The sequence below is a fragment of the Capricornis sumatraensis genome, chromosome 6 (genome assembly GCF_032405125.1).
Source record: "Capricornis sumatraensis isolate serow.1 chromosome 6, serow.2, whole genome shotgun sequence".
NCBI classification, from domain to species: domain Eukaryota; kingdom Metazoa; phylum Chordata; class Mammalia; order Artiodactyla; family Bovidae; genus Capricornis; species Capricornis sumatraensis.
In genome coordinates, this window is record NC_091074.1 from 13,826,332 (window position 1) to 13,852,165 (window position 25,834).

The following is a 25,834-nucleotide window of genomic DNA, read 5'->3' on the forward strand; positions in this document are numbered from 1 at the left end:
ACAAGGTGGCAGGCTTCACTGGGGTGGGCAAGGGAAGACTGAGGTTGGCAGTCATAGGAGGGATTGAAATGAGGTGGGCTCATCAGTTACCTGAGGACTTCCCTGGTGGCTCAGATGGTAAAGCATCTGTCTGCAATGCGGGAAACCCGGGTTAGATCCCTGGGTCGGGAAGATCCCCTGGAGAAGGAAATGGCAACCCACTCCAGTATTCTGGCCTGGAAAATCCCATGGACAGAGGAGCCTGGCAGGCTACAGTCCACGGGCTCACAGAGTCGGACAGGACTGAAGCGATTTAGCATACACGCAACTCCTTATAGAAGGAGCACTGCCATTTTGATCAAAAGGAAAACATCCACATCATCTCCAGAATGGCAAGTCCCGACAGGCACATAACTGGCAAAAAGGGCTCTGGAGAAAGATGTGAGCATCTGAGCTCCGTGTTCCTAGGACTGTCCCCGCAGAGGAAGAGGCTGGGGGCTGGAGGTCTTCAAAGACGCTTGTCTCGTCTTCCGTGAGGCGAGAGCTCCCCCTAGAGGCGGACGGACTCAGTGCAGCCCTGCCGGGGCTTCTCAGGGGAGTAGGAGGGGGCTTCAAGAAGGCAGAGAACTCCTTCCTGAAAGTAACATGGGGGTTCTTACTGAAATCCAAGAAGAGTTTGTGCTGAGCAAGAGATGGAGCCTCCTAGATTAGGGTTTGGCTGGTCCTGTCCCTCCTTTTTTGAAGAAAGGGAAAACCACTGGACCATTCAGGTATGACCTAAATCAAATCCCTTATGACTATACAGTAGAAGTGAGAAATAGATTTAAGGGACGAGATCTGACAGACAGAGTGCCTGATGAACTATGAACAGAGGTTCGTGACATTGTACAGAAGACAGGGATCAAGACCATCCCCAAGAAAAAGAAATGCAAAAAAGCAAAATGGCTGTCTGAGGAGGCCTTAACAAATAGCTGTGAAAAGAAGAGAAGCCAAAAGCAAAGCAGAAAAGGAAAGATATACCCATTTGGATCCAGAGTTCCAAAGAATAGCAAGGAGAGATAAGAAAGCCTTCCTCAGGGATCAGTGCAAAGAAATAGAGGGAAACAATAGAATGGGCAAGACTAGAGATCTCTTCAAGAAAATTGGAGATACCAAGGGAACATTTCATGCAAAGATGGGCACAATAAAGGACAGAAATGGTATGGGCTTATCAGAAGCAGAAGATATTAAGAAGAGGTGTCAAGAATACACAGAAGAACTATGCAGAAAAGATCTTCATGACCCAGGTAATTATGATGATGTGATCACTCATCTAGAGTCAGACATCCTGAAATGTGAAGTCAAATGGATCTTAGGAATCATCACTATGAACAAAGCTAGTGGAGGTGATGGAATTCCAGATGAGCTATTTCAAATCCTGAAAGATGATGCTGTGAAAGTGCTGCACTCAATATGCCAGCAAATTGGGAAAACTCAGCAGTGGCCACAGGACTGGAAAAGGTCAGTTTTCATTTCAAGCCCGAAGAAAAGCAATACCAACGAATGCTCAAACTACCACACAATTGCACTCATCTCACACGCTAGTAAAGCAGTGCTTAAATTTCTCCAAGCCAGGCTTCAGCAATACATGAACCATGAACTTCCAGATGTTCAAGCTGGTTTTAGAAAAGGCAGAGGAACCAGAGATCAAATCGCCAACATCTGTTGGATCATCGAAAAGCAAGAGAGTTCCAGAAGAACATCTATTTCTGCTTTCTTGACTATGCCAACGCCTTTGACTGTGTGGATCACAATAAACTGTGGAATATTCTTCAAGAGATGGGAATACCAGACCACCTGACCTGCCTCTTGAGAAATCTGTATGCAGGTCAAGAAGCAACAGTTAGAACTGGACATGGAACAACAGACTGGTTCCAAATTGGGAAAGGAGTATGTCAAGACTGTATATTGTCACCCTGCTTATTTAACTTATATGCAGAGTACATCATGAGAAATGCTGGGCTGGATGAAGCACAAGCTGGAATCAAGATTGCTGGGAGAAAGATCAATAACCTCAGAAATGCAGATGACACCACCTTTATTGCAGAAAGTGAAGAAGAACTAAAGAGCCTCTTGATAAAACTGAAAGAGAAGAATGAAAAAGTTGGCTTAAAGCTCAACATTCAGAAAACTAAGATCATGGCATCCGGTCCCATCACTTCATGGCAAATAGATGGGGAAACAGTGGAAACAGTGGCAGAATTTATTTTGAGGGGCTCCAAAATCACTGCAGATGGTGATTGCAGCCATGAAATTAAAAGACACTTGCTTCTTGGAAAAAAAGCTATGACCAACCTAGACAGCATATTCAAAAGCAGAGACATTACTTTGTCAACAAAGGTTCGTCTAGTCAAGGCTATGGTTTTTCCAGTAGTCATGTATGGATGTGAGAGTTGGACAATAAAGAAAGCTGAGCACTGAAGAATTGACGCTTTTGAACTGTGGTGTTGGAGAAGACTCTTGAGAGTCCCTTGGAGTGCAAGGAGATCCAGCCAGTCCTGAATATTCATTGGAGGGAGTGATGCTGAAGCTGAAACTCCAATACTTTGGCCACCTGATGCGAAGAGCTGACTCATTTCAAAAGACCCTGATGCTGGGAAAGGTTGAAGGCAGAAGGAGAAGGGGACAACAGAGGATGAGATGGTTGGATAACATCACCAACTCAATGGACATGAGTTTGAGTAAGCTCCGGGAGTTGGTGATGGACAGGGAGGCTTGGCATGCTGCAGTTCATGGGGTCGCAAAGAGTCGGACATGACTGAATGACTGAACTGAACTGAACTGTCCCTGAGGTGGAGCCTGGGTGTCGCCAGGTGGGGGCTGGGGAAAGGCCGCGGGAGGCGGAGGCTGAGGAGAAGGTGTGCTGGGGTCCTGTGCCATCACCAAGGACATGAAGTTTCCAGCCCCGAGGCGTTCATTTATACTTATTCCTATGGTTTGGGGGAAATATTTCTCAGTTACTTTATTTGTTTATTGGCCATGCCACAAAGTTTGTGGGATCTTAGTCCCTTGACTAGGGATTGAACCCAGACTCTTCAGCAGTGAAAGCAGAGTCCCAACCTCTGGACCACCAGGGAAGTCCCTCTCAGTCATCTTAGAATGAGGTCTAAACTTGTGTTCCACTCCCACGTGATGACCTGTCGTGGCTATGCTGATCTGTTCTCCTTCGCCGTTGCCACAGCTGATGAAGACAGGGTGCTCAGTTAACTCCTTGTCCGCCTACGGGGCACCTGCGGGGCGTCTGGCAGCGTACTGCATTCTCTCACACACTGTCCCCCTTCTTAGAGCTATGCTAAAACAGCGTGGGTTTTTTTTCCCCCCTCTTTGTTTACAGAGGACAGAACTGAGGCTCAGAAGCAGATCAGTTGAAGGTTGCATAACTAGAAGTTTGGGGTGGTAGGACCCCGCTTCTGGCTTCCACATCCCATTGCCTTGTTAGTGATGATAAACTAATGCCCAGGGGGTGTATTGTACATGTGCATGTGTGCTAAGTGTGCTTCAGTCGAGTCCAGCTGTTTGCAGCTGTATGGACTGTAGCCCACCAGGTTCCTCTGTCCACGCGGATTCTCCAGGCGAGAATACTGGAGTGGGTTGCCGTACCCTCCTCGAGGGGGTCTTCCCCACCCAGGCATGGAGCCTGTGTCGCTATGGTTGCTGCATTGGGAGGCAGGTTCTTTACCACTAGCGCCACCTGGGAAGCCCCTCATTGCAGTGTATACAGCACATTGAGTTTTTTTTTTTTTTTAAGGTGGAAGGAGCTTCTTTTTAAAATGATTTTTAAATTAAATTTATTTATCTATTGGCTGTACTGGGTCTCCGTTGCCGTGTGGGCTTTCTCTCGTGCGGGGCAAGCTGCAGAACACGAGCTGTAAGTGTGCACGCTCGGTAGTTGTGGTGCGTGGGGTTAGTTGCTCCGAGGCATGTGGGATCTTCCCAGATCAGGGATTGAACCTGTGTCTCTTGCATTGGCAGGGGGGTCCTTTACAACTGAGCCAACAGAGAAGCCTGCACTTTTTTTTAAAGAGGAAAACAGAAAGTTAGAAAAAGGTAAAAGGGCAAAGGTTTTTCTCTGATTGCCGCAGAAGTCTTTCCTGCTCCTCGGCCACGTTTTCTCCATCTCAGCACTATTGGCGGTCTTGGCAGGTGGGCTGTCCTGTGCCTTGTAGGTGGTTAGCAGCATCTCTGGGATCTCTCCACCCCACGCCCATGGCACACACAGCTCCTCCCTGTCCCCAGCCGTGACAACCTGAATGTCCCCAGACTTCACGACATGTGCCCTGTAGGGCAGAATCTCCCCTGGTTGATAATCGCTACTCTGCAGGGCCAGTCACCACAATGCTGAGTGGAGGGGAACGGACCTGGGTAGGGGGTGGGTAACATGATGGAAAAACAGATGAGACTTACAGCCTTGAGAGGAGACAGCAGGCAGAGATCTGTGAAGTAGCCAAATAAATAAATGTAAAATGAAGTCCGTTGTTAGCCGTGAGGGTTTTGTGATGGACTTCAGAACACCCGTGGCCGAACACGCAGGCATATTGGTGGTATTTCAGTAATTGTTTGTGGGCACACAAAAGCTTTTTAAGAGGAAGAATAGCAACTTGAGGACATGCATTGATTATTTTACTCTCCCCCTTCCATTAAAAAAAAAAAAAAGTCTTCTATATAATACCTGAGTAGTCGCAAGGCATTTATTATTTCTGTTCTAATGATTGCTAAACTTTGAACAGATACCCAGAGGAATCAGAGGAATGCAGTCAAAGCTGAAGTAGCTTAAGATGTGAGTGGTTATGATACAAGACAATATGTCCTTGACAAGACAAAACCAACCCAGCAGGGTGTTTGAACATGTTTTTCCCATCAGTTTCCACTATGAAGTGTGATGTGTGGGTGACGTACCTCTGGTTGTTGCTTCTGTGTCTCTGCCCTCATTGGGCAGGAATTCTGAGGACACATTCCCCACAGTCCACTCTCTCTCTCTATTTTTTTGGCCATACTTTGAAATGTGGGAACTTACTCCTCTGACCAGGGATCAAATCCACACCCTCTGCATTGGAAGCTTGGAGTCTTAACCACAGGATTCCCAGGGAAGTCCCCCACAGCCCACTCTGAGTCTTAGTTTCCCCATCCATGAAGAAAGGGAGTCGCCAGTGTTTTTAGCTCATTTCTGGCAGAGAATCTGCAGAATCCTCTCTCCCTGTGGCTCCCTGGGGAGCATCTCCATGCACTGGTCCTCCCATCTCCTCGAAACCCCCAGGCTCTCCTGTCCAGTTTGGAAACCACTCGATCAGGCATCCACCGAGGTCTGTTCCATTTTCCAGGTAGTTTTCTCTAAGTTCCTGCATCCTCCCCCAGTCTTCCTAGTGTGTCTATAGAGGCAAAGCTGAGCAAAGCTGGTGTGCAGCAGTTGCCACTCTGGCTTAGCAGGATGTGGGCACCATCACTTACCTTCACCCCCACCCAGGGCGGGGGTACCCTGGCCCTGCAAGATGTGACCACTCTTCTTGGAAAGTCACAACAGACATGGGATCAGGGCAGACACACTTGCTGCTCTGCTTCCAGCCCTGCAGCCACAGGCACTAGGGGTGAGGGTGGGACAAAACTGGTCCCCAACCCTGTGCCTGCCCGCAGGAGGCATCTGGTCCTCCCGGGCCTCTCACTACCCTCATAAAAGACCAGGGAGGCCTGCTCTTCAAAGAGTCATTCAAGTGTGTTATCTGTGATGCATGTTTATGAGGCATCTTTATAGTAATAAAGTGTTCTACTTAGGAGCAAAGCAAACATAATAGTGTATTATCAATTACAAAGTGACTCTCTCTTTAACTAGAGGCACTTAAAATCCTGTCCCTTTGTAGCAGGGGCCTCTGCTTAGATCTGAGTTGGACGAAGACACTTCAGGGAGAGCAGGGGGCAGGTGGGTGTGGTCCCCGAGCAGAGGGTCTGTGTTAAGGGATAGGGCAGATCCGCCATCAATATGAGGTCCTGTCACCTGGACCGGCCTCCAGCCCATGCCGAGGAGATGCTGTGAAGGAGTGATCCCCCAAATTGTCCGTGGATCTCCACACCTCAGGGTGTGTTGAAGCTGGCAGCCCCCACCTGGTGGGTTCTGCAGTGGCCCTACCCTGGAGAGGGTGTGGCAGTGGGTGGAGCCTCAGATGCCAGGGAGCCCTGAGCCCATGTGTGCAGTGAGGCATGGACCTCTCACAGCTGAGATGTGTCAGAGAGCTTGCACCTCTTCTTGGCAGATATGGGTGCTAGACATACACACTCTATTTCCTGGTGAGGATTAAACCTGATGTCTTTGTTGTTTAGTCACTGAGTTGTGTCCAACTCTCACAATCCTATGGACTATAGCGCACCCCCACCCCCCCAGCCCCACCGGCTCCCTCTGTCCATAGGCTTCTCTAGCAAGAATACTGGAGTAGGTTGCCATACCCTCCTCCAGGGGATTAAAAAACATAAATGTCATACAACACAGTGGGTATCATGAGCCCCACTGGTCAGAAAGCACTCTCAGCTGGCAGAGCAGAGACCCCACGGAAGCTCTTTCTCGGCGAGTCTCTCGTCATGCAGGGGTGTGTTCAGCCCCACCCTTAGGGCATATCACCCTCCCCACTGTCCTCTACCCAGTCATCCTGTTCCATAAAGGAGGAGGCGTCCTGAATGTCAGCTTAAGATGAAGAGTTAGTTTACTGGAAAGTGTGGGATGACTGAATCTGTAATTTGCATCATTAAGAGAAGTGAAGAAAGAATTAAGATACATTAAGGCTGTGGGGTGTAATATGTGAATAAGTACTTCATAATAATAAACACCTTTGTAATTTCTAAAAACACACATCTGTTTTCCAGTTTAACCCTGTATTTCTTCTAACTCTAAGCATCACTGGAGCCTATCCTGTCATCTAAGCACGAGAACACACAGTCCTTTAAAAGGGTAGACTTGCCAGGGAAACAGGCTCATTTCTCTGTTGTTGTTTTTTAGTAGCTCAATCATGTCCGACTCTTTGTGACCCCATCAACTGTAGCCCACCAGGCTCCTCTGTCCATGGGATTTTGCAGGCAAGAATACTGGAGAGGATTGCCACTTCCTTCTCCAGGGGATCTTCCCGACCCAGGAATCTAACCCATGTCTCTTACATTGCAGGCATATTCTCTACCGCTGAGCTACCAGGGAAGCCCCATTTCTCTGTTACTATCCCTGCTAAGTGCTACAGGTCTCTCTTCTTCAGTCTCTCTTGCTGTTCTTTGGGCGGCTTCCTGCAGTATTCAGGGCACGTTTTTATACAAGGCATCTTTGAACATTTTACAGAGTTTTCCCAGCTTTTACCCTGACTTTTTATGGCTCCACTGATTAAAGTTCTATTCTCTGGTCTAATCATTGTTTTCAGAGCATAAATCTAATTTTAATGGAGGGAATGTAATTCACCCTCTACCTCTTACACCTTGCAGGTTATTTTGGCGGCAAGAAGCTTTTCCCCACAGACTAGAAATCCGCCCACCACTCTTCCCCTCTGTAGTGGGCAGGCCAGAGTGGCCGACTTCCCGGCTGGCCACTGCCACTGCTCCCATTGCTGGCCACTGCCACTGCTCCCATTGCTGGCCACTGCCACTGCTCCCATTGCTGACACACAGCTTCTGTGCATCTGCACTTTGATGTGCAGTCAGTTCTCTTTTTTTATTATTTAAGAGCTTTTGTGATGTGGGCCATTTTCAAAGTCTTTATTGAATTTGTTACAAAATTGATTCTGTTTTCTGATTGTTCTTTTTTTTTTTTTTTTTTGCGCTGTGTGGCATGTGGGATCTTAGGTCCCCAACCAGGGATCAAACCTGCACCGTTTGCACTGGAAGGCACAGTCTTAACACTTCCGCCAGGGAAGTTCCTACAGTCATGGTGGTGATGCTCGTAGAGTCTTATGAGCACTGGGCGAGGAATACAGAGCCACTGCTCATGGAGGAAACACATGGATTAGTTCTTGCACACCTCTGGCACGTTTCCATCCCCAGTCCGTACATCACCTCGTTTTATGTGTGTTTCTATCTAAACACTTACTTAATGTGTATTGTCGCATCGCAGCATTGACCTCACGGCCAGCAGCCCAGGGGACTCATGCCTGCAAGAAGCCTGTGTAACACACACGCTTCCCCCTCAGTCTCAGCACAGCCTCACACGTGCAGGAACCCCACACAGCAACCCCACATAGCACTGCATCCCAAGCTCAGGGGGCCATTTTAAACAGCAAGCTCAGCAACCAAAAGCACAAAAATGAGAAATAAGTGGACGAAACAGACCCTAAAAAGGAGTATCAGAGGAAGCGCATCATCTTGTGTCCACCTGATCCCATTTCCCCTCTCTGCACATGCTCTCCAATAACCACGAAAACGTCCCAGCTAACTTCTCTGGTGGTCCGATGGTTAGGACTTTGTCTTCCAGTGCAGGGGGTGCGGGTTAGATCCCTGGTTGGGCAGCTAAGATCCCACATGCCTCGCAGCCAAAAACTGAAACATAAGACCAAAGCAATATTGTAACAAATTCAGTAAAGACTTTGAAAATGGTGCACATAACAACAAGTCTTTTAAACAAATGTGCCACGTACTAGTTTTGAGTTACAAATACATTGTAAGGAGTAAGCAAATTAACAAACACAGAATCCATGAAAAATAAGGAGCTACTGTGTTCTTGCATATTGTAGTTTGGAGTACAGGTTAATCACAGAAATATTTAGTCTATAGTTATTGAACAAAGTGCCTCGTGTCCTGTTACAGTAAATGCAAATCTTCATAACGCTGGAAATGGTAATCTGATAAACTAAATATGTTTACTGGTTAATTCATACGTGAGAGAAAATCTGATCATGGCTTTTTGAAATGCCAAGACCTAAAAGCATAGACTGTTAAGTGTTCCATTCAGAGAACAGAAATAAATTGGTCCCGTTGTGGTTCAGGGTACCGGGTCATCCATCTCTCTTTTCTGTCTCGTCCCCGCCCACCTGCCGGCACCTCCTTCAGGGTCTTAGTGCTACAGGGCTCAGGAAGGAGGCTGGAGTGGGGCCAAGACAAGCTCACAAAGGCTGCTGCAGTCAGCGCCGGGGCTGTGAACCAGGAGGTATTCTGCACTGTTTAGAATGCGTATTAGACTTAGTGGTGAAATAGTCCCTGTCAATGAGCAGACCTAACCAGAGTTTCTAAGGGACTGGTGACAAGGTGAAGGTGGTGGTATCTTAGTCTCAAGCTCCAGCGCTTCACTTACCTATGTGTTAGGTGCTGCATTGAATCTGTTTAATTCCCTAGTAACTAGCCTCAGCTTTTATCAGGAACACTTAATATGCTCAGATTTTATCTCCCCTCTTCTTCAAGAGAAGTGATTGGAATTCTGTCCAGTAGCCCATTAACAAAGCCCAAGAACCACTCAGTTCTTACTTCGGTCTTCATCTCAGAGGGGCACAGTCCAATCTAACGGATCACGGCCATGAAGTCACTTGTCATAATGCAGGAGAAGGGATGGACAGCTGTTGAGGAGGAAAGTATGCAGACATGGTGCTGGGAGGTGTCACATACAAGTGGGATCCAGTATCATACCCCCCAGCTGATTGTGGGCAAGTTATTTACAAAAGTCCTGTGAAGAGGAGAGCAAGGTAATATCCATGTATGCATATTTCTAGGGCTTCCCAGGCACTAGTGGTAAAGAACCCACTTGCCAGTGCAGAAGACCAAGAAACGCTGGTTTGATCCCTGGGTTGGGAAGATCCCCTGGAGGAGGGCATGGCAACCCACTACAGTATTCTTGCCTAGGAAATCCTGTGGACAGAGGAGCCTGATGGGCTACAGTCTGTGGGGTCGCAAAGAGTCAGACACGACTGAGCATGCACACATTCATATTTCTAGAATCTGAAAATACAAAATGCTAATGAAATGCATTTAGGAGTACAGCCACTAGTTTTGACAGTTCTGCAGAGGTGCAGAGAGTGCTGTTACTGGTGGTATGTAGGGACATGAGTCATATCACACATAAATCTTTAAAAATTAAGGGGAGAATACTCTGGCAGTAAATACAGACAAACATCTTTTCTTTAAACTGTGGCAGTAGCACGCTTGTCTCTGCTCCCTAGAAGACAAACTGAACAGATTGGCATCAGCTTCAGAAAGCAAGACTTTGTATAGCCAAAGGATTCAATTAAATTGCTCCTCAGAGGTCTTGCTTAGGGGAAGAAAAGCCTTTTTTTTTTTTTGGATAACAAGTGTTATGTGAATAAAAATTGTAGGGGGGGAAATGGTTTTTGGTTTTCTATTATCTTAGGGAATGAGGAAGCTGCAGAGATGGCTTCATCTCTCATGCCTTAGGTCTTAACATGAAAGTTCACCATGGGGGTGTTTGCTCTGAAGCTCACCTGGGGCAGCAGATGTGGAGCCAGCAGCATGGGCAAATAGCCAGGCAGGTCAGAGGGGCTTGGGGTGTGGGAACCAGGGTCAGCGTATGTGTTACATCAGTGACATCTACTTAAACAGTACTGCTGCTGCTGCTGCTGCTAAGTCGCTTCAGTCGTGTCCAACTCTTTGTGACCCCATAGACTGCAGCCCACCAGGCTCCCCCGTCCCTGGGATTCTCCAGGCAAGAACACTGGAGTGGGTTGCCATTTCCTTCTCCAATGCATGAAAGTGAAAAGTGAAAGTGAAGTTGCTCAGTCGTGTCCGACTCTTAGCGACCCCATGGACTGCAGCCTACCAGGCTCCTCCATCCATGGGATTTTCCAGGCAAGAGGACTGGAGTGGGGTACCATTGCCTTCTCCCCTTACAGTATTAAGAGGAATTTTTTAAAACTTCTCCTTTTATTTGTTTATTTTGCCTGTACTGTGTGGCCTGTGGGATCTTAGTTCCCCAACCAGGGATTGAACCCACGCTCCCTGCTGTGGAAGCCTGGAGTCAACCTACTGGGCCACCAGGGAAATCCCTTGAAAGGAATTTAAAAACAAACCTTTTTACTCCCTAAGAAGCATAACTGAACATCTCTCAATTTGCTTCAGAACGTCTAGAACTGTTTTAAAACTGCTTCGCATTATCTAGGATTGATTTCTAAGGCCTTGGGTGGATTTTGAAGAAGTATGATTTTTTTCTACCACATGAAATACTTTATTTCTAAACTGGTGGTAATTAGACATACTTTTTCGATAATGCTGGAAACACTGCTGGCACGTGGAAGAGCTGACTTTCTCGCTGGGATTTGTAAACCTCCCCAGATTGGCAGCTGACCCTCCTAGACGGCCTCTTCTCCTTACCCTCCCCCGCTCCCTGCCCAAGCTCTCAGGCTGTCACGTCTGTCTCTATGGCAACCTTTTCCCGTCAGGGCAGATGTCTGCTCCAGGGACAGCTGCCCTACCGTTCCTGTCCTGTTCTGTGTTGTCCCCGCTCTGCCCCTTCGACAGGATGGAGACCCCAGGGAGGGCTGGCTCTGTAATCAGATGGAATTTGATGGCCTAACCAGTCAGTATCCGGAGGGAAAGCGTGGCAGAAGTGAAACACAGTGGCACCCACAGTTTAACGTGAGAATCTGTCCAGTATCCTCCTGTTGAATCAAAATGCACATGGGTGTAAATAGTCATGTTTTTATAAAATGTGCCCTTGCTTAAAATAGATGCATTCAGGTAAAGCCGCCCACAGAGCACGTGCTGTGGGGAATGGGGGATTCTAGGACTGGGAAGCCCTCATGGGAAGGTTTTAGTTAGAAAAGAGCTACCAGAGGGTACTTCCCTGGTGGAACAGGGGTTAAGACTCCAGGCTTCCACTGCAAGAGGCACAAGTTCCATCCCTGGTCGGAGAACTAAGATCCCATATACCACACGATGTGGCCAGAAAGTTTTTTTAAAAAAAGAAACAAAGAAACAGAGGCCCAGGCAGACCTCTTGCCCAAGGGGTTGATGCTTACGAAGCTGCCACATGGTGTTCTGTTTGGCTGTGGTTGTCTCAAGTAGCAATGTTACTTCTCAATATTTTGAAAGAGGAAGTATCTTTAACAGAACATTTAAAACAAGAAAATAAAGATCACCTCACAGCCAGGCAGGAGCTTTTACACAGATGCTCCTTGTAGCTGCCAACTCAGTGCCGCACAGATTATTTCAGCGGGATGAATCCCAGTGGACCAGCCGGATGGAAGGATCAGTAACCGTTCCTCGTGCCTAGGAGGATTTCCTTGACTCTACCCGCCGTCCACCACAGCTTTGGTCCCCGCTGCTCCATCAGCTGCCACCACACACAGATGAGGTCCCTGTTGCCCTTTCCCTTTTCCCTTTCTTTTTCTGGTAATTGTCTCCCTTGCGTGTGGTCTACCTGGAGACCTGCTAGAAACCCAGGGCTCCAAGGAGAAAAGGCAGCAAGCTGATGACTCACCTTACTTGTGACCTCAGAGGTGTTCATGCCTTGGGTTCCTTTGGCAGAGTTTAATGAATTACAGTGTTTCCCAAAACTGTGGCTTGAGATTTCCTGGCATCTACCTTCTTCAGGGTAAGAATGAACTTACCTTGTCAGTAACATCTTGGTTTTGTTCAGTCAATAAGTTGTGTCCGACTCTCTGTGACCCCAGTGGACTGTGGCACTCCATGCTCCCCTGTCCTTCGCTATTTCCTGAAGTTTGTTCAGATTCATGTCCATTGAGTCAGTGATGCCATCCAACCATCTCATCCTCTGTTGCCTCCTTCTCCTCCTGCCCTCCGTCTTTCCCAGCATCAGGGTCTTTTCCAGTGAGTCGACTCTGCATCAGGTGGCCAAAATATTGGAGCTTCACCTTCAGCATCAGTCCTTCCAGTGAATATTTAGGGTTGATTTCCTTTAGGATTGACTGGTTTGATCTCCTTGCAGCCCTGACTGGTTTGATCTCCTTGCAGCCCAAGGGGCTCTCAAGAGTCTTCTCACAGTTCCAGGGCATCAGTTCTGGTTCTCAGCTTTCTTTATGTAACTTACCTTATGATAACATCTCATTTCTGAGTCATAACCCTTCTGATAACTAACTTCATCTCACTTCTGGTGCACACAAGGTTTTGTTTGTTCCCTCCAAGAGTCTGTTTCCCCAGTCCTGTGTAAGTTCTGGTGGTTCTCTGGTGGGTCAAGAGCTACCTGGAGTAACAGGCAAATTTGGCCTTGGAGTACAAAACAAAGCAGGGCAAAGGCTAACAGAGTTTTGCCAAGAGAATGCACTGGTCATAGCAAACACCTTCTTCTAACAACACAAGAGAAGACTCTACGCATGGACATCACCAGATGGTCAACACCAAAATCAGACTGATTATATTCTTTGCAGCCAAAGATGGAGAAGCTCTATACAGTCAGCAAAAACAAGAACGGGAGCTGACTGTGGCTCAGATCACGAACTCCTTATTGCCAAACTCATTCTTAAATTGAAGAAAGTAGGGAAGACCACTAGGCCATTCAGGTATGACCTAAACCAAATCCCTTATGACTACACAGTGGAAGTGACAGAGAGATTCAAGGGATTAAATCTAATAGACAGAGTGCCTGAAGAACTATGGATGGAGGTTTCTGACATTGTACAGGAGGCAGTGATCAAAACCATCCCCAAGAAAAAGAAATACAAAAAGGCAAAATGGTTGTCTGACAAGGCCTTACAAATAACTAAGAAGAGAAGAGAACCTAAAGGCAAAGGAGAAAAGGAAAGATATACCCATTTGGATCCAGAGTTCCAAAGAATAGCAAGGAGAGATAAGAAAGCCTTCCTCAGTGATCAGTGCAAAGAAATAGAGGAAAACAATAGAATGGGAAAGACTAGAGATCTCTTCAAGAAAATTGGAGATACCAGAGGAACATTTCATGCAAAGATGGGCTCAATAAAGGACAGAAATGGTATGGACTTATCAGAAGCAGAATATATTAAGAAGAGGTGGCAAGAATACACAGAAGAACTATACAAAAAAGATTTTCATGACCCAGATGATCATGATCACTCACCAACCTAGAGCCAGACATCCTGGAATGCGAAGTCAAGTGGACCTTAGGAACCATTACTATGAACAAAGCTAGTGGAGGTGATGGAATTCCATTTGAGCTATTTCAAATCCTGAAGATGATGCTGTGAAAGTGCTGCTAGCAAATATGGAAAACTCATTCAATATGCTAGCAAATCTGGAAAACTCAGCAGTGGTCGCAAGACTGGAAAAGGTCAGTTTTCATTCCAATCCCAAAGAAAGGCAATGCCAAAGAACGCTCAAAATACCACACAATTGCACTCGTCTCACATACAAGCAAAGTAACACTCAAAATTCTCCAAGCCAGGCTTCAACAGTATATGAACCGTGAAGTTCCAGATGTTCAAGCTGGATTTAGAAAACTCAGAGGAACCAGAGATCAAATTGCCAACATAGAAAAAGCAAGAGAATTCCAGAAAAACATCTATTTTTGCTTTATTGACTATGCCAAAGCCTTTGGCTGTGGAGCACAACAACCTGTGGAAAATTCTAAAAGAGATGGGAGTACCAGACCCCCTGACCTGCCTCCTGAGAAATCTGTATGCAGGTCAAGAAGAAACAGTCAGAACTGGACATGGAACAACAGACTGGTCCCAAGTAGGAAAAGTATGCCAAGGTTGTATATTGTAACCCTACTTATTTAACCTACATGCAGAGTACATCATGCGAAATGCCAGGCTAGATGAAGCACAAGCTGGAATCAAGATTGCTGGGAGAAATATCAATAACCTCAGATATGCAGATGACACCACCCTTATGGCAGAAAGTGAAGAAGAACTAAAGAACCTCTTGATGAAAGTGAAAGAGGAAAGTGAAAAAGCTGGCTTAAAACTCAACATTCAGAAAACTAAGATCATGGCATCCAGTTCCATCACTTCATGGGAAATAGATGGGGAGACAGTAGAAATAGTGAGAGACTATTTTGGGGGGGCTCCAAAATCACTGCAGATGGTGACTGCAGCCATGAAATTAAAAGACGCTCGCTCCTTGGAAAAAAAGCTATGACCAACCTAGACAGCATATTAAAAAGTAGAAACATTACTTTGCCAACAAAGGTCTATCTAGTCAAGGCTATGGTTTTTCCAGTAGTCATGTATGGATGTGAGAGTTGGAGTGTAAAGAAAGCTGAGCGCCAAAGAATTGATGCTTGTGAACTATGGTGTTAGAGAAGACTCTTGAGAGTCCCTTAGACTGCAAGAAGATCCAACCAGTCCATCCTAAAGGAAATCAGTCCTGAATATTCATTGGAAGGACTGATGCTGAAGCTGAAACTCCCATACTTTGGCCACCTGATGCAAAGAACTGACTCCTTGGAAAAGATCTTGATGCTGGGAATGCTTGAGGGCAGGAGGAAAAAGGGACGACAGAGGATGAAATGGTTGGATGGCATCACTGACTCAATGGACATGAATTTGAGCAGACTCTGGGAGTTGGTGATGGACAGAGAAGCCTGGCATGCTGCAGTCCATGGGGTCCCAGAGTCGGACACGACTGAGCAACTGAACTGAACTGAACTGATGTGTCAATTATACTACATGCTAAACAAGCAACCTGCCTTTTTAGTACGTTTATGACGGTAAACTGCTAAACATACTGGGGACTTCCCTGGTGGTCCAGTGGCTAAGACTCCTGGCTCCCAATGCAGGGGGCCCAGGTTCAATTCCTGGTCAGGGAACTGGATCCCATATGCTGCAACTAAGATTTCGAATGCTGAAACTAAAGATCCCTTGTGCCACAGTAAAAATCTGGCACAGCCAAATAAATAGATTTTTTTTAAACTGTTTATTTTTGGCTGTGCTGGATCTTCGTTGCTGCTTGGGCTTCCACTCTAGGTGTAATGAGAGGGGGCTACTCTCTAGTTGTGGTTGGCAGGCTTCTCATTACCGTGGTTTCTCTTGTTGCAAAACATGGGCTCTGGGGCATGCAGGCTTCAGTAGTTGTGGCACACAGGTCTAGCTATTCACTGAGGCATATGGACTCTTCCCAGACTAGGGACTGAACCCATGTTCCCTACATTGGCAGGTGAATTCTTAACCCCTGTATAAAATGTATGTAGATTTCCTCATTTTGCTGTAGGAACATCACTATAAGCTAGTGTTTAAGACCTTCCATAAGTAAATGTTCTACAGCCTATATTGATAACTCCTTCAACACCGAACACTTCTCTGGTGGGAAACTATTTGCTTAGTCCAGAGTAAGTTTACCATGCCTCCCTGTAAGCTTATACCTTTTCTTCAGCCATTACCAGGGTCAAAATCTGCCTTTCAAAATACAAGTCCTCCACATGGTCAAGGTGACGTCCTTGTTGAAACTGGAGCACATGGAGAAGGCATATAATCACTCACTGAGCGATGAAACATGGAACAGGGGATGACTCAGTAAACATTTTAAGGAATGTTTGCAAAGTGTGATCTTCAAATCAGTGTTGAAGTTAAATTCCCAACTTGGTCTCCACACAACTGTTACACTGACTTGTGTTTTGGTACAACGCCATTGGTCTCCACTGACAGCCTCCATGAAAACAGCCCAGGAGACTCATCACTGCCTTCACCATAAGGAGGCCCCCCAGGGGGGAAAAAAATCCCATCTGGTCTGCACGCCAAGTATATTGTACTTTTTTTCGAACAACTGGTTTGTTAAACACAGCCCTGACCAGGTTTCACTGCTGGAAAATTCCAGCCAAATTGTGACCCATCCGTTCTCAGTATGGAGCTGAGGTGGGGTGCAAGGCCACTGTGCGGTCCAGGTCAGGGGGGCAGGGGGGTGGATGTGGTCCGAGGGTCTTCTCTGTGAATGGCACTCCAGGACTGTGCATGCAGGATGCCTTGGCCTTCTGGTACGCACTTTTTATTTTTGGCTGTGCCGGGTCTTGATTGCAGCATGGGGCATCTTTAGTTTGTGGCATGTGAGCTCTTAGTTGCAGCATGTGGTATCTAGTTCCCTGACCAGGGATCAAAACCAGGTCCCTGGCATTGGGAGCTCAGAGTCTTAGCCACTGGGCCACCAGGGAAGTCCCCTGGTATGTGCTTTTAAAGCCTTGTTTTTCCTTCCTCTGTTTTCCCTTCAGGCTTTCTTTCTTCATCTTTTCCCTCTCCTCTATTTTGAACTTTTATATCGTTGTATCCTGTGTGTCTTCATAAGCTCCTTGAAGTCCTTTGTGGAATAAAGCACAGTGTAAATTAATAAGTTACAGATGCAAACCAGCATTGTTCGATGCCCTTAGCATCATAATATCCAGGCCATAGCACCCAGATCCTTACTCCTGTAGCGGTGCTTGTCTCAGCTCAGATCTATTGGTGTTTAAACTGGTGCTTCTATTAAGTCAGAACATGGAATGCAAGCTCCTGTGTGAGCTGAGAGTCCAATATAGCTGGAAGCATATGGCTTCCACTGTGAAATGTTCTTTCTTATTTCCCAAGGAGTTTTAGAGAAATGCACAAGAACATATGTCCAGTACTAAGATTCCCTGCCAGATTTTTTTTCCCCCTAAATTGTGGTTTGATATTTCAGATCATTAAGTAGACACATCTGTCCGAGCATGTTTTCCTTTTCAAGAAAAAAAAAAAAATCATTTGAAGACAGCTACCCAGTGACAGAGTCAGCTTTCTTAGTGTGCCCGGACACACTTGATGCCCTTGGACCTGGAATCAGGCAGAAAGTGATCCATACAACTAAGTGCCACCGTCTGTTCACCACCCTGTATCCCCTGGGTGTTGAGCAAAAATAGAAATTCATTTTCCTGTTTGTTTTTAAGCATATATTGGGGAATGTGTATGTGTGTTAGTTGCTCAGTCATGTCCAACTCTTTGCGACCCTATGGACTGTAGCCCACCTGGCTCTTCTGTCATTGGGATTTCCCAAGCAAGAATACTGGAGTGTGTTGCCATGCCCTCCCCCAGGGGATCTTCCCAACCAGGAGATCGAACCCAGGTCTTCCATGTTGGAGGCAGATTCTTTACTGTCTGAGCTGGCAGGGAAGCTTGATGTTGGGGGTATTTCTTAGTAAATCTATGGTTTAGGGAAAATAATCTTCAAGTCAAAGCATTCTCATCTAAATCTTGGCTTGTCACCAGCTGTAACTTTGAGCAAGTCGTGTAACCCTAGTGCAGCCCTGACAGGACTATTCAGGTGTGCCCGTGTATGTACCATATAGCCTGGTAGGAATGCGTTTCCCTGGCCTGGGATGAAGTGAGATCATGGTCACTAAGAGGAAAAATGGCACTTATGGCAGAAAGTGAAGAGGAACTAAAAAGCCTCTTGATGAAAGTGAAAGAGGAGAGTGAAAAAGTTGGCTTAAAGCTCAACATTCAGAAAACCAAGATCATGGCATCCGGTCCCATCATTTCATGGGAAATAGATGGGGAAACAGTGGAAACAGTGTCAGACGTTATTTTTGGGGGCTCCAAAATCACTGCAGATGGTGTCTGCAGCCATGAAATTAAAAGATGCTTACTCTTTGGAAGGAAAGTTACGGCCAACCTAGATAGCATATTCAAAAGTAGAGACATTACTTTGCCAACAAAGGTCTGTCTAATCAAGGCTATGGTTTTTCCAGTGGTCATGTATGGATGTGAGAGTTGGACTGTGAAGAAAGCTGAGCACCGAAGAATTGATGGTTTTGAACTGTGGTGTTGGAGAAGACTCTTGAGAGTCCCTTGGACTGCAAGGAGCTCCAACCAGTCCATTGTAAAGGAGATCAGTCCTGGGTGTTCTTTGGAGGGAATGATGCTGAAGCTGAAACTCCAGTACTTTGGCCACCCCATGTGAAGAGTTGACTCATTGGAAAAGACTGTGATGCTGGGAGGGATTGGGGGCAGGAGGAGAAGAGGACGACAGAGGACGAGATGGCTGGATGGCATCACCGACTCGATGGACATGAGTCTGAGTGAACTCCTGGAGTTGGTGATGGACAGGGAGGCATGGCGTGCTGCGATTCATGGGGTCGCAGAGAGTCAGACATAGCTGAGAGACTGAACTGAACTGAACTGAACTAAAGAGGAAAAATACCACTTATTTGTCTCAAACATGATCCACGGTGCTAGGATTTAACTCCCTCAAATTTTTCCCAGTTCCCTTGAGAAAGAATCTTCATGGACTCCTCCTGCAGGCCCACCAGCCAGTGCTCCCAAAACCTGAGATTCCTGGTGCCCCCTGCTTGGTGTCCTCCACATAGGGACAGAGTCACCCTGTGGAGTCGCTCTGGCACCTGCCACCTGTGAGATCCTTCCCAAGAGCACTTCTGAGCGTAGAGCATGCCCTCCACCCTTGCTTGGCTTGTCAGGATGCTAAGTAAGCCAGAGCACTGGCGGGACAGCACAGCAGAGATGGAGGCGTTCTCGGAGCGTCCTGCATGGTCTCCACCCCAGGGTTTGTGTGCGCCATCCCAGGTCGCTGCGGAGCCCCACGACGGTGTAACTTCAGGAGGCCTCTGGCTCTTTGGAGATGGGAATTCCAGCCACGCTCCGACTGTCTGAGGGTCACTGGCTGCTGAACTCTTGTGGGTGAGGACTAGACAGCTGGCCCCCACTGCCTGCAGGGAAGCTGGGAAACTGCCTGCCAGAGGAGGGTAGTGGAAATGGAAATAGGACAGATAGAGGCTTTTCAGAGGGCCAGAGCTCACAGGATGCCTTGCCGTTTGTTACATGAGATACATAGAGCCGTGGTTCTTTGTAGGTAATGGTCTTGCTGTTTGTTATGGGAGATACATAGAGCTGTGGTGTTTTGTAGCTTCCTGCCTTAGGAATCAGCCACGATGAACTACAGAATTCCTGGTCCAACTCATTCTGCTCTGCTAAGAATTTCCCCCTTTCCTCCAATACATTGTCACTTGGACATGAGATAAACCTGAGCCCTTCAACTTTCAGCCCCAGAAAATGAAGTTGAGATGCAACTGCTTGGTTGGAACTGGGGAACTTGTCTTAAAAGCTTGCACATGTGCCCAGCCTGTGCTTTTTAATTTAGATTGGACTGATTAGGAGCATCAACCCTGCCTTCTGACCACTGGTTTCTTGCCTCCCAGCCGTGAAATCAAAAGACACTTGCTTCTCGGAAGGAAAGCTATTACAAACATAGAGAGCGTATTTAAAAGCAGAGACATCAGTTTGTCAGCAAAGGTTCATATAGTCAAAGTTGTGATTTTTCCAGTAGTCATGTACGGATGTGAGAGTTGGACCATAAAGAAGGCTGAGCGCTGAAGAACTGATGCTTTCAAATTGTGGTGCTGGAGAAGACCACATATTCAGTCATACACATACTAATACTTGTATCCATTTTCCCCCAAACTCCTCCTGTCCAGGCTGCCACATGACATTGAGCAGAGTTCCCTGTGCTATATACAGTGGGTCCTTGTTGATTATCCATTTTAAATATAGCAGTGTAGTACTGTTTTAATTTTAATCTTCCAGGGAAGACTGATTGAACAGTCTTGATAAGATTGATGAAAACATCGAGGAAAAGTAACGAGACCATCCTAGAGTTTCTAATAACTGAGGAGAGGGATACAAAACTCTTCAAGACAATAGAGGCAGAGTTTTGAGAAAATGATTAAATACAGAATAGTTTATCGTGCTTCAATTTTATGTGCCAAGTGAAAAGAAAGAATATATTAGCAAAGAATTATATATATATATATGAAGACCCCCTCCGGCTGCTCCTGTGCCCCAAGGGGTCGCCCTTTCTTGTGTAGCATCCAGCAACCGGAGGTTACCGTGTCCGAGAGGTGTTGGCCCCTGTAATATATATTAGTTTACATCGGGATAAGAATAGAGGAGCCAGTGAAGAGCTGTGTTCCTTGTATCCCCAGACATCCATGGGAGAGGGGGCCCACATCTGAACTTGGTCTGTACAGCAGTCCCTGTTGTGAAAGTGGAAGCAGGCAGCTTTCAAAACCAGCAGGATGCTCAGATCTCAGGCTGGCCAAGCAACCTTCCAGCTGTAACCGGTTTTTCATAGTCAGCTGAATTAGATATTATTTATTGATGAAGCCTAAATACATAAAGGCTTTATATGAAACTGCAGATGTTAAAAAAAAACCTAGCTGGGACAATGTAAAACAGAAGAAAATTGCTCATAGGCGTGTCTTTTTCTGTTATGAAATCTATTTTTGGCTTTTTAAGTTATAGAAAAGTCACTATGAAAATTCTTCATTCTGGGGACTTCCCTGGAATCCAGTAGTTAAGACTCTGTGCTTCCAATTCAGGGGCGTGGGATCAATCCCTGGTCAGGGAACTAAGATCCCACATGTCATGCAGAAGTGGCAATTAAAAAGGAAGAAAGAAAATTCTTCATTTCTATCTTCTGATACAAGTACCTGGCCCACAGAGCTGTCATGGAAATATTCTGTAAAATTACTTTAAGAAAAACACTACAGGGTAAACAAAGTCCTACTATATAGCACAGGGAACTATATTGAATATCCTATGATAAACCATAATGGAAAAGGATATGAAAAAGATATATTTCATATTCCCTGGTGGCTCAGCAGTAAAGAATCCACCAGCAATGCAGGAAACACACAAGATGCGGGTTCAGTTCCTGGGTTGAGAAGGTCCCCTAGAGGAGGGCACAGCAACCCACTGTAGTATTGTTGCCTGTAGAATCCCATGGACAGAAGAGTCTGGCGGGCTACTGCCCATAGGGTCGCAAAGAGTCAGACGTGAATGAGAGGCTTAGCACACATGCATATAAATCTGAATCACTTTACTGTACAGTAGACATTAACGCAACATCGTAAATCAACTCTACTTCAATAAAATAAATTAAAAAAACAAAACGCTGCAGCTTGAATCCCTGCAAACCAGTGATCTGAACATGAGCATGTGTGGCCAGAGCAGGTCTGTGATAACTCACCCTGGAGCACGGTGCCCTGGATGTCACAGGGCCATTAAGGTCTCTTGGAAAATAGAGTGCCAGAAAAGAGAAATCACTCACAAGTCTATCACAGAATGCTCCCTTTTCAGCGTGGCCTCGTGTTTCCGTCCGTCCTGCTTCTTAAAACTTACCGTGACTCTATGGCAGTAAAGCAAGAGAGATGCTGCAGAACAGACAGTATGACTTGAGCACAGGCTGCTTCTTCCAGCTCTGTCTTCTGGTCCAGGTTTTGCATCGTCACCGGCTCTGACTCTGTGCGCCCTGCCCAGCAGCTTCCTCTCCCAACGGGAAGTCAGCAGAGCTGCCCAAAGAGCTAAACTTTGTCTCGAGCCTGCCTTCGGGCTGATGGGGGCAACTGAAGGCTTGTGATTAAAGGTCACTCGTCTGTGGGGGCTGCAAGGTCTCCCGGGACAGGACCTGACAGCCTGCAGTGTAGACCCCCTCTGGCTGCTCCTGTGCCCCAAGGGATCGCCCTTTCTTCTGTAGCATCCAGCGACCAGAGGTTACCATGTCCGAGAGGTGTTGGCCCCTGTACCCTCCATCTCTGGCGTCCACTTCTGGCTCCCAGATGTACTGAACTTCATCACCTGCCTGCCCCAGCGTCCCTCCTCAAGCTTCCCCACTGTGGGTGCTCACTCATCTACACTTGGGCTCTCATGGGTACAAAGGACCCTCTGAGCCCCGGGACCAGACGCTGGCTTAAGTCCAACACCCCATCACTTACCTGCACATCTTACCCCTTATGTGGTGGCTCCTGGAAGCTCTGGATCTTAACTGTGCTGACAGCAGGTGGAAACATCTATGCTCGCTGGCTCCATCTAGAGGCTAAAAGACTGCAAACAGGAGGTGGGAAGAGACTACCTAGCTCCCGGCTGCCTGAATATCCCCAGCATTGTTTCCATCCTACACTGCAGCCTCCGCACCTGGCCTCTCCCCTAAAGTTCAGAAACAGAAGCTAGGCTCAAGCCTCTCCTGCCATATGCTTTTTTTTTTAATTGGAGTGTAATTGCTTCACAATGTTGTGTTAGTTTCTGCTGTTCAGTAGAACAGATCCACAATACGTATATATTGTTGTTGTTGTTCAGTTGCTAAGTCGTGTCTGACTCTGCGACCCCATGGACTGCAGCACGCCAGGCTTCCCTGTCCTTCACTATCTCCCAGAGTTGGCTCAGATTCATGTCCTTTGAGTCGGTGACGCCATACAACCATCTCATCCTCTGTCACCCCTTCCTCCTCTTGCCCTCAGTCTTTCCCAGCATCATGGTCTTTTCCAATGAGTCCTATACATATATCCCCTCTTACTTGGATTTCCTTCCCATCTAGGTCACCACAGAGCACTGAGCAGAGTTCATGTGCTGTATTGTAGGTTCTCATTAGTTATCCATTTTATGCACAGTAACAACAGTGTATATGTCAGTGAGTTGTCATCTGCTTTTATTCTGTCCAGTATCCATCTGCTTTTATTCTGTCCTGCCACCTGCTTTCCTCCAGATTTTCAGCCTCCCACTGGAGGAGTGTCCGCCTCCCCTTTCTTTCCCACCCCCACCTGCCATATGGACTGACTTATTCTTGAAAGTGCCTCAAAATAGGAGCGCTGTGGGGTGGAGAGTGGACATTACTCAGAGGAGAAAACACATCCAGAGGCATTTCAAATATATCCACAAAACAATCCGAAAAATATTTATGGAGCAGCTGCTCTGTGTTAGAAGGAGGTGAGCAAAACAGATGAGGTTCCTGTCCTCACTGAGCTTACAGTCTGGAGCCTTTTGTAGGAAAGATTCCCAGGCAAGGGCATAGAGATGTACATGTAAGAATGACCACTGTCACTGCAGAGCCAACTGAAATGTCCATCCGTAAGGAGAAGGTCACATGGGTGACAGAGCAGCCATATTATGGAATGTTATGCAATAGCTTCCAAGAATTAGATACTCATATCGACGAAGAATCTGTACATACGCATCTGAATATATCCGTACATATACACAGACATATGTTTACGTGTCTGCATGAGTATAAACAAATCTAAATAAACACAACTAGTAACAGTGATTTCCTCTAGGAGGTAAGATTGGACACAGCTGGGGAGATGGGCAGGAGGGAACTTTTACCTTTACTTTATAAACGTCTATCTTGTTTGGATTTTGTGCAACAAATTCTGTATTGCTTTTGTAATTTTTTTCTCCATTTTTAAAAGAGTTTTATATAATTTTAGAGGCTACTTTCCATTTATAGTTCTTACCAAATATTGGCTGTATCCCGGTGTTGTACGATCCATCCTTGAGCCTGTTTATCTTACACCCAATAGTTTGTTCCTCCCCCTCTCCCGCCAGCCACTGGGAACCACTAGTTTGTTCTCTATATCCGCAAGTCGGCTTATTTTATGTTATATTCACTACTTTGCTGTATTTTTTTTAGATTCCACATATAAGTGATGTCATAAGTATTTGTCTTTCTCTGTCTGACTTATTTCACTTAGCATAAAGTCCATCCATGTTGCTGCATATGGCAAAATTTCATTCTTTTTATGACTAAGTAGTATTCCATTGGGTAAATACATATACATGTATATATATATCCCACGTCTTCTTCATCTATTCATCTGTTTATGGACAGTTAGGTCATTTCCATATCTTGGCAATTGTAAATAATGCTGCTATGAACACTGAGTGTGCTAAGTCGCTTCAGTTGTGTCTGACTCTGTGACCCTATGGACAGTAGCTGGCCAGGCTCCTCTGTCCATGAAATTCTCCAGGAGAGAATACTAGAGTGGCTTGCCATTTCCTTCTCAAGCGGATTTTCCCCACCCAGGGGTTGAACCCAGGTTGTCTCCCACATTGCAGGCAGACCCTTTATTGTGTGAGCCACCAGGTGGCACTGGTGCTAAAGAATCCACCTGCCAATGCAGGAGATGCAGGAAGATCCATTGGAAAAGGAAGTGGCCCTCCACCCCAGTATTCTTGCCCGGAGAATCCCATGGACAGAGGAGCCTGGTGGGCTGCAGTATACGGGGTCACAAAGAGTCAAACACGACTGAGTGATAGAGCTCTCACACAATCTAGTTTACATCTTTGGAGTTACTTCCACACCTTACCTGGTTGAGAGAGGATGGGGAAATTGGGCAACTCACTCTCTGCCACCTCTTGTCCCCCTGTCCTGCAGGAATGCATGTCCCCTCCCGACGGTCTCCCTCTCATCGTGACTCTACCCTCTTCCTCTCCTCCTTCATCCCCTCTGTGTTTTCAGCTCCTCTCTGTCTCCCATTCAAAGTCCTCGTCTGGCTTGTTTCCCCAAGCTGTCTTCTTTTGCCATAGAAATCAGCAAATTCCAAGTTTCTTCCCATGATGTAAATATTTTCACCAGTTCTAGTATCTGCTGTAAATCAGAATCAATATCTTTCCCATCTGGTTCTGCTTCTTTAAGCCTAGTGGAAGAAAATTATTGCCTGAATCTCTTATCAGAGTGTTTGTTTTTATAGTTTTTTTTTTTCTTTTTTTGAGGGGAGATCATTGTCCCTTCCCATCCAAAATTAAACATACCTGCCCGGGTTAGTTTCTGTCCAGAAACACTCATCACATCTTTCAAGATCTGCAGTCTTCCACACTGGGTTTTTTTTTTTTTTTTTTCATTTGTTTTTTTGGTCATGGTGGGTGGGGGGGGGGTGAAAAATATATTTATGCACACTTTTCTATTTCCCACACTTGGAACATCTTTATACCTTTCATACTGCTTTTTATTTGTTTGTTTATTTTTAATACCAATTAACAATGTTGTGATAGTTTCAGGTGAACAGTGAAGGGACTCAGCCATACATATACATGTATCCATTCTCCCACAAACCCTGCTCCCATCCAGGCTGCCATGTAACATTGAGCAGAGTTCCATGTGCCATGCAATAGGTTTTTGTTGATTATCTGTTTTGAATATAGCATGACCTTCCCAAAGTCCTTAACTGTCCCTCCACCACCGCGCCCCCCCCCAGCAA

The 25,834-nt window shown here is 46.2% G+C and overlaps 1 protein-coding gene and 1 non-coding gene across 5 annotated transcripts in view; both read left to right on the forward strand.

Moving 5' to 3' along the window:
- The window catches only part of GALNT7 (polypeptide N-acetylgalactosaminyltransferase 7), a 138,982-nt gene that overhangs the window by 84,581 nt on the left and 28,567 nt on the right, over nt 1–25,834 (forward strand). The window lies entirely within an intron of this gene.
- Nucleotides 15,586–15,658, forward strand: TRNAG-CCC (transfer RNA glycine (anticodon CCC)). Its single transcript has one exon. It is a non-coding gene; the product is annotated as a tRNA-Gly (tRNA).